Below are 10,137 nucleotides of genomic sequence, written 5' to 3' on the forward strand. Positions count from 1 at the left end.
AGTAGTTAATATAAGTCACCATGACATGATTGATGTTTCAAAAACCAAACACTGTTTTAAGTAGCGGAAGCATAGTAAAGTAAATCCAAATAGTTTTACGAGTTATGAGTTCAACATCATCACGATCCATCTGCCCACAACGACCTGCTCTTCCCTGTGCAAGCTCCAAGTATACCTAAGGTCCTGCAAGGCATGCAGCAAATAATCAACAAACTAGTTGAGCGAGTTCACAGAAAGTAAGTTCATTGTGTAATGCATAAGTATAGCTAGTGGGGGCTTCCCATACTAGTGTGTAATAAAGGTGGGGGCTTCCCATGTTTATCTTGGCTAATGAGGGCGTCTCATTAACGGTACTTACTAGACTAACTTCCGACCATGTGTTCTTCTTTACCGAGAACAGGAAAACGTACAGGGTCACGTAGGCTTTACGTGACGTGCCCTTCCCCGAGGACAGTGGTACGCGTGGGGGCTACGTAGGCTTTACGCAGCGTGGCCTTCCGACCTGGAAGCCAGTAGATGGTATTGGGTTACGTAGGCTTTACGTAACGTGTCCTCCCGACCCGGGAGACATATGGCAAATATACTGGGTTACGTAGGCTTTACGTAACGTGTCCTGACTAACCTGAGGACGATGGTCTATAGTCTGGTATATGCGTAAGTACGAGTAATCATTCCATATCCAACACATCCAACCCAATTCCCAACCCGGGAATCCCATGCCTTGGCTGTGTGAACTCACCTTGGTTTGCTCGGCAGATACACAAAGAATATAAGTAGCAAGTAAATGGTCACTCACGTCCTATCATGGTTATTATACGAGTCAGGTTTGTATAGCACGTATATAGTAATCACGTATAGTCATGGCAAGCATGTACGCACGTAAGCAGATAAGACATAGCATGTGAGGATCCAATTGTCTAAGTCCAACCATACCCGGCCCAATGACATAAGCAGCCCAATAACAAAACAGTCCAGATTCTCAATCGGCCCAAATAGCAAGCACAAACAAGTCCAATAATAAACAGTCCACAGTTCAAATCGTTGGGCTCAATAGATTGGGCCCGTGACAGTGAAGGCCCAACAGTGTGCGTGTAAACGATGGTCTCGAGTCGCAACGGAGATCTCGAGTCGCAACCGGAGATTACGAGTCGCAACAGCTGGTTGCGAGTCGCAATGGAGATCTCGGTTCATCATGGTCTGGTTACGACTGATCATGTGCTGGTTACGAGTCGCAACGGGACTCGCAACCGTAGTCTCGACTTGTGCTGGCTTGGTTACGAGTGGGATTCTGACTCGCAACTATGGTCCCGACTCGCAACCAGGTGTCGAAACCGCGTATGTAACTGATTTCCATAATTCCTGCATTGACTTATCCGTGATTCTAGCAAACATCTAAGGCAGTTTCGAAATCAGATCAATCACAGAAATTCATCAACAGTTAATTCAGATTTCATGCATATCCATAACAATTCAAGAACATCAAACCGGCAATTTAATTAGTAATCATGCATATGAACAATAGTAACATTCATAACAATACATACATTCTAACATGGATCCCGATTACCAACTCTACCCGATCAAACAATGTCTAACAGCCGATTACTAACTACTCGGTGCTTATATCCAAAACGTCAATTATTGTGATCATGTTTAGCATACATGAGTCGATTAACAAAACTAAATCAATTATCACCCCAATCAATACATCAACAAGAATTCTCGGTTAAGCAACACCAACATACAAAACCATACGATAACCATTTAACAAGCAATCTAATTATCAAGCACTAACCGGTTGGATTGAAGGTAGAGGATCGATTCGTTTCACAAGCTTCAAAGTGTGTGTGTGTGTGCCGTCGGGTTCCAAGCAAGCCGAGAGAGAGCAAAGCTTCTAGGGTTTGTGTGTGTGTGTTTGTGATTTGCAAAAGTGGTGAAACAAGCCCCTTGTTCCGGTTTTGTGTTGCGAATGGGGAGTGGGCCGAGCCCACTCGGTTGTCTAATGGACCCGAGAACAAGGAGTGGCCCCAAGGGCTTTGTGTGGCCGGTTCACATACATACGACATACATACACACATAATGCATATAACATAACATATATCATGAAATCAATTAATCATTCAGGTTTATAAAATCACATATCGTGCACAAACGTTACATCAAGCAAGCCTAAAGTTCGAGTTGTCACATTATCCCCAACTAATTGGAAATTTCGTCCCGAAATTTGGTATGCACTCACTGAGGAAGCTAGGTAAACTGTACTGTTCACTGGTTTTCCTGGGGTGTCACATCCTCCCCCCGTTGATCTGGAATTTCGTCCCGAAATTCCGAAGTAGTAGCTTCAGCCTCAGTAGTGGTTGCCTTGTTCCCGAATAACTGGGGGTACTTTTCTGTCATCCTGTCTTCGCGTTCCCAGGTGTACTCTGGGCCACGTGTGGAGTTCCAACGAACTCGGACAAGAGGGATTCTCTTGTGTTTGAGGACCTTCACATCCCGGTCCGTGATTTCAACTGGTTCCTCGACGAACTGTAACCGCTCGTCGATAGTGAGTTCTTTAAAAGGAATGATAAGATTTTCATCTGATAGGCACTTCTTTAAGTTCGATACATGAAAGACATTGTGAACTGCCCCGAGTTCAGCTGGTAGGTTCAACTTGTAGGCTACCTTGCCAATCTTTTCTATAATTTCGAATGGTCCGACGTACCGCGGATTCAGTTTACCCCGTTTGCCAAAACGAACCACACCCTTCCAGGGTGAGACTTTCAATAAAACCCGGTCCCCGACCTCAAATTCCAATGGCTTTCTACGCTTATCCGCGTAGGCTTTCTGACGGTCGCGTGCTGCCGCCATGCGTTGTCGTATTTGTGCAATCTTTTCTGTGGCGTCCACAACAATCTCTGGACCCGTGATCTGACTATCTCCCACCTCTGCCCAACAGAGAGGTGACCGGCATTTACGCCCGTACAATGCCTCGAATGGAGCGGCTTGAATGCTGGTATGGTAACTGTTATTGTAAGAAAACTCCACCAAAGGGAGGTGCTTTTCCCAGCCGTTGCCGAAGTCGATAACGCATGCCCGAAGCATGTCTTCAAGTGTTTGAATCGTACGCTCAGACTGTCCATCCGTCTGAGGGTGGTATGCTGTGCTCATGTCTAATCGTGAGCCGAAAGATTTATGCATTGCTTGCCAAAGTTCTGACGTGAATCGTGCATCGCGATCCGAAATGATGGACGTGGGCACCCCGTGCCTCGAGACAACTTCTTTAAGATAGACGTCTGCAAGTGTGGAGAACTTGTCCGTTTCCTTAATCGGCAGGAAGTGTGCAGACTTAGTGAGTCGATCAACTATGACCCATATCGTATCGTTCCCACGCTGGGATCTAGGTAGGCCTGTAACGAAATCCATGGAAATTTCTTCCCATTTCCACTGAGGTATCTTAGGCTGCTGAAGTAGGCCAGCTGGTTTCTGATATTCGACCTTGACTCTCGCACAGGTCAAGCACTTTCCAACGTACGTAGCAATGTGGGCCTTCATACTAGGCCACCAATAAGTAGTGCTGATGTCGTGGTACATTTTATCCGACCCTGGATGTACCGAGTAGCGAGACTTGTGAGCTTCATCCATAACAAGTTCGCGTAAACCGCCATAAAGTGGGACCCAAATCCGGCCCGTTACGTAATAGGCGCCGTCTTCCTTCTGTTCCATTTGTTGTCGTGAGCCGCGTAAGGCTTCAGCCTTGACGTTTTCGGGCTTCAGTGCTTCTGTCTGAACAGCTCGTATCTGAGCAGGAAGGCTAGACTGAATCGTAAGCTGTAGCGCTCGCACGCGCCGTGGCAAAGTGTCTTTTCGACTAAGGGCATCAGCCACAACATTGGCTTTGCCTGGATGGTACTTGATGGCGCATTCGTAGTCATTAAGTAACTCGACCCATCGTCGTTGACGCATGTTCAAATCCTTCTGCTTAAGAATATGCTCGAGACTCCTGTGATCGGTGTAAATCGTGCACCTGGTACCGTACAGGTAGTGTCGCCATATCTTAAGCGCAAAAACAACAGCTCCCAGCTCTAAATCGTGCGTCGTGTAGTTCCGTTCGTGAACCTTGAGTTGACGAGAGGCGTAAGCGATAACCTTGTCGCGCTGCATTAACACACATCCCAATCCCCGAATGGATGCATCACAATAAACCACAAAGTCATCCGTGCCCTCTGGCAATGAGAGGATAGGTGCACTGCAAAGTCTATCCTTTAGGTGCTGAAAAGCAGTCTCCTGGGGCTCTCCCCAGCGATAGGTAACACCCTTCTGTGTCAGTAACGTAAGCGGCTGAGCAATCTTCGAGAAATCCCTGATAAACCGTCTGTAGTAACCTGCCAGACCCAAGAATTGGCGTATTTCCGTTGGCGTACGCGGTGCAGGCCAGTTCCTGATCGAATCTACCTTGGATGGATCGACATGGATCCCATCCTTGTTTACCACGTGGCCTAAGAAGTGGACTTCACGAAGCCAGAAGTCGCATTTAGAAAGCTTGGCGTACAACTGTTCCTTCCGAAGGAGTTCCAAAATAAGGCGAAGATGCTGCTCGTGCTCCTCCTGACTCTTGGAGTAAATCAGGATGTCGTTGATGAACACAATGACGAACTTGTCGAGATAGGGTTTGCACACCCTGTTCATAAGATCCATAAATACCGCAGGCGCGTTCGTTAACCCGAATGGCATGACGAGAAACTCGTAGTGACCGTAACGAGTTCTGAAGGCTGTCTTGGAGACGTCCTCATCCCGGACTCTCAACTGATGGTACCCAGACCTCAAGTCTATCTTCGAGTAGTAACACGACCCTTGCAATTGGTCGAATAAGTCGTCTATGCGTGGAAGAGGATAACGGTTCTTCACCGTCACCTTGTTGAGTTCACGGTAGTCGATGCACATCCTGAACGTACCGTCTTTCTTCTTCACGAAAAGCACTGGAGCTCCCCAAGGCGAAGAGCTTGGTCGTATGAAACCCTTTTCCAAGAGTTCCTGCAGTTGCTTTGACAATTCCTCCAATTCTGATGGAGCCAGACGATATGGTGCGCGAGCTATGGGTGCTGCTCCTGGAGCGAGCTCGATCTGGAATTCGACCTGACGATGAGGCGGTAAGCCAGGTAAGTCTTCAGGAAACACCTGAGGGTAATCACGTACAATCGGAATATCCTCCAATTTCTTTTCCTTCGTCGATGCATCTGAAACTAGTGCCAGAATGGCAGTGTGCCCCTTACGTAAGCATTTCTGAGCCTTCAAGAAAGAGATGATGCCCACCACTGCACCACTCTTGTCGCCTTGAACTTCTAGAGGTTCCTGACCAGAACGAGGAATGCGAATAACTTTTTCGCTGCATAAGATTTCTGCCTGGTGTTGGGAAAGCCAATCCATCCCAATCACGACGTCGAAGCTACCCAAAACTATGGGAATGAGATCAATGGAGAAGGCTTGACCAGCTAGGATAAGATTACAACCCTGAACTACGTGCGTGGCTTCTAGACTTTTACCGTTAGCTAACTCTACTACATGTTTGGTGGGTAAAAGTGTTGGTGCACGTTTTAGCAGCTGACACATTTTCACAGACATATAGCTTGTATCCGCACCCGAATCAAATAAAACAGTAACGTAAATATTGTCAAGGAGAAACTTACCCATGACAACGTTGGGATCGTTCACTGCGTCGCCTCGACCTAGCACAAAAGCACGACCACGAGCTTCATTGCCGTTGTTGTTGTTGTTTCCACCATTGTTGTTCCCGTTGCCCTGGTTGTTATTGTTGTTGCGGTTCTGGTTCAACTGAGGGCAATCGCGTTTGAAGTGACCTTCAGCCCCACACTGGAAACATCCCCGGTTTCCACGCTGTGGCTGCTGCTGCTGCTGCTGCTGGTTCTGTGGAGCTGGTTGCTGAGGCTGCTGATTCTGATTCGCAGGACGTGGGCTCCTACAATCTTTGGCCTCGTGACCCATCTTGAGACACCTTTGACAGCGACCCTTGTTACATGGGCCGTGGTGATGCCTGTTGCAGTTGTGGCACCTGGGTTGACTACCCTGATATCTCCTCTGTCTGTGACCACTAGAGGATTGCTGACTGGGACTCTGATAGTGATCGATCTTCTGCTGCTGAGCTTGTGGCTGAACAGATGCTGAACCTTTGCTGGAATCCCCATCCCATTTTCTTTTACTGTCACCAGATGTAGCAGGAGTAACTGAGGTAGTGACATTAGCAGTAGCATTAACACGCTTGGGCAATCTATTCTGTTCCACTGCCTGATCGGTGATACGGTGAGCGAGACGCTGTATTTCCTGAATGTTTTCGAGATTAGCCGACGTCACGTGGCTCTGAATTTCTGGCGCCAATCCCTTGAGATACAACTCAATGCGCTTGTATGGAGGGTCCACCATAGTTGGACACAGAACGGCCAGCTCATTGGACCGTTTGGTATACGCTTCGATTTCCGATCCAACCATTTTCAAGTTATAAAGCTCATCTTCCAGCTTGTGTATGTCCTCCCGCGTGCAATACTCACGCTTGATGAGTTCCTTAAAGTCGTTCCATGGGGTGGCGTTAGCAGCTGCCAACCCTAAAATCTGCACTTGTGCGTTCCACCAAGTGAGCGCAATCCCTTCAAGTGTGCCAGTGGCGAACTTCACCCTGCGAGCCTCAGGGCATTCGCACATTTCGAAAACCGACTCGAGCTTTTCAAACCAGTGGAGGAGTCCAACTGCTCCCTCTGTGCCACTAAACGAGCTAGGACGACATTCCATGAAGTTCTTGAAGGTGCACCCAGGCTGCTGCTGAGCGGGTTGACCTGCTTGGGCGGCTGCAACCGCCGCAGCAATGAGAGCCTCTAGCTGGGCTTGAGTCATGTTAATTCGTGCGGCCATTGATCTTCATAGTAACAAGTAGCATACTTAAGAATGGTTCGCGAGTAGGGCGATGACAGAAAAGCGTAGGCATATAGGTGTTCTCATGAAATCAAAGCATGTGTATCTAAGCGTAATGCGAGCAAAGTTCTAAGCAATTCTAGCATACAGGCAATAAACATAAACCTTATTACCTAAGATGTCGAGTCTTGCACGTGGAGCGAAGCGTCGTTGTGGATCGTTGAGAGCACTGTTCTGGTTATAGTCCGGTTTTAATAAAAACGTTTTCCCATATTAAAACCTAGTTCTCTATAACCAATGGCTCTGATACCAATCTGTCACACCCCCAAAATCCACCCGCGGAATACCACCGCTCGGGAGCGTGACTGACCAGGATCAAGCCATCAATCATATCAAACCATAGCAATTAATAATAGAAGTAGTTAATATAAGTCACCATGACATGATTGATGTTTCAAAAACCAAACACTGTTTTAAGTAGCGGAAGCATAGTAAAGTAAATCCAAATAGTTTTACGAGTTATGAGTTCAACATCATCACGATCCATCTGCCCACAACGACCTGCTCTTCCCTGTGCAAGCTCCAAGTATACCTAAGGTCCTGCAAGGCATGCAGCAAATAATCAACAAACTAGTTGAGCGAGTTCACAGAAAGTAAGTTCATTGTGTAATGCATAAGTATAGCTAGTGGGGGCTTCCCATACTAGTGTGTAATAAAGGTGGGGGCTTCCCATGTTTATCTTGGCTAATGAGGGCGTCTCATTAACGGTACTTACTAGACTAACTTCCGACCATGTGTTCTTCTTTACCGAGAACAGGAAAACGTACAGGGTCACGTAGGCTTTACGTGACGTGCCCTTCCCCGAGGACAGTGGTACGCGTGGGGGCTACGTAGGCTTTACGCAGCGTGGCCTTCCGACCTGGAAGCCAGTAGATGGTATTGGGTTACGTAGGCTTTACGTAACGTGTCCTCCCGACCCGGGAGACATATGGCAAATATACTGGGTTACGTAGGCTTTACGTAACGTGTCCTGACTAACCTGAGGACGATGGTCTATAGTCTGGTATATGCGTAAGTACGAGTAATCATTCCATATCCAACACATCCAACCCAATTCCCAACCCGGGAATCCCATGCCTTGGCTGTGTGAACTCACCTTGGTTTGCTCGGCAGATACACAAAGAATATAAGTAGCAAGTAAATGGTCACTCACGTCCTATCATGGTTATTATACGAGTCAGGTTTGTATAGCACGTATATAGTAATCACGTATAGTCATGGCAAGCATGTACGCACGTAAGCAGATAAGACATAGCATGTGAGGATCCAATTGTCTAAGTCCAACCATACCCGGCCCAATGACATAAGCAGCCCAATAACAAAACAGTCCAGATTCTCAATCGGCCCAAATAGCAAGCACAAACAAGTCCAATAATAAACAGTCCACAGTTCAAATCGTTGGGCTCAATAGATTGGGCCCGTGACAGTGAAGGCCCAACAGTGTGCGTGTAAACGATGGTCTCGAGTCGCAACGGAGATCTCGAGTCGCAACCGGAGATTACGAGTCGCAACAGCTGGTTGCGAGTCGCAATGGAGATCTCGGTTCATCATGGTCTGGTTACGACTGATCATGTGCTGGTTACGAGTCGCAACGGGACTCGCAACCGTAGTCTCGACTTGTGCTGGCTTGGTTACGAGTGGGATTCTGACTCGCAACTATGGTCCCGACTCGCAACCAGGTGTCGAAACCGCGTATGTAACTGATTTCCATAATTCCTGCATTGACTTATCCGTGATTCTAGCAAACATCTAAGGCAGTTTCGAAATCAGATCAATCACAGAAATTCATCAACAGTTAATTCAGATTTCATGCATATCCATAACAATTCAAGAACATCAAACCGGCAATTTAATTAGTAATCATGCATATGAACAATAGTAACATTCATAACAATACATACATTCTAACATGGATCCCGATTACCAACTCTACCCGATCAAACAATGTCTAACAGCCGATTACTAACTACTCGGTGCTTATATCCAAAACGTCAATTATTGTGATCATGTTTAGCATACATGAGTCGATTAACAAAACTAAATCAATTATCACCCCAATCAATACATCAACAAGAATTCTCGGTTAAGCAACACCAACATACAAAACCATACGATAACCATTTAACAAGCAATCTAATTATCAAGCACTAACCGGTTGGATTGAAGGTAGAGGATCGATTCGTTTCACAAGCTTCAAAGTGTGTGTGTGTGTGCCGTCGGGTTCCAAGCAAGCCGAGAGAGAGCAAAGCTTCTAGGGTTTGTGTGTGTGTGTTTGTGATTTGCAAAAGTGGTGAAACAAGCCCCTTGTTCCGGTTTTGTGTTGCGAATGGGGAGTGGGCCGAGCCCACTCGGTTGTCTAATGGACCCGAGAACAAGGAGTGGCCCCAAGGGCTTTGTGTGGCCGGTTCACATACATACGACATACATACACACATAATGCATATAACATAACATATATCATGAAATCAATTAATCATTCAGGTTTATAAAATCACATATCGTGCACAAACGTTACATCAAGCAAGCCTAAAGTTCGAGTTGTCACACATACTGCCAGCGACGGTCTTACGGACCGTAAGCTTGAGGCTTTACGGTCCGTAAGGACCTCTTGCGGACCGTATGCTACATGGTTTGCGGTCCGTAACCGACTTTACTGAAACATGGTTCAGGTGCCCACCTTACGGACCGTAAGCCTAGGGCTTTGCGGTCCGTAACCGATCCATGCGGAACATTCCCAGGTACCCTGCTTACGGACCGTAAGCCAAGGGCCTTGCGGTCCGTAAGCGATGGCCAGAAGACAAAAGTTTGCAAACTTTTAAGTCTTGACCATGCAACCACAAAAACCCGAAACATGCTACGTCTTTTCAGATGTGGGACCTTCAAGGCCAGCCATTGCATGTTCTACTTCTTCTTACATGTTCCCATTCATCTCAACTCAATAAAGGACTTGTATGTTTGACGGAGATTCAAAGAAATGAGTCTTGGAATTTTATAGAAATTGGCCAAGCTTATAACAATTCTTATTCATAAGAATTTTATTAAATTTAGGAGTAGTAACAACCTATAATTCCATGGCCCTTAATAAAGATAAGACTTTATTTATTCAAGAGCAACCGGTTATCGAATGAGATGATCATTAATTGATTTAAGGATCTTGGGATTTATAAAATTTGGGTC

Source organism: Helianthus annuus, chromosome 14, assembly GCF_002127325.2.
Source record: "Helianthus annuus cultivar XRQ/B chromosome 14, HanXRQr2.0-SUNRISE, whole genome shotgun sequence".
Classification (NCBI taxonomy): domain Eukaryota; kingdom Viridiplantae; phylum Streptophyta; class Magnoliopsida; order Asterales; family Asteraceae; genus Helianthus; species Helianthus annuus.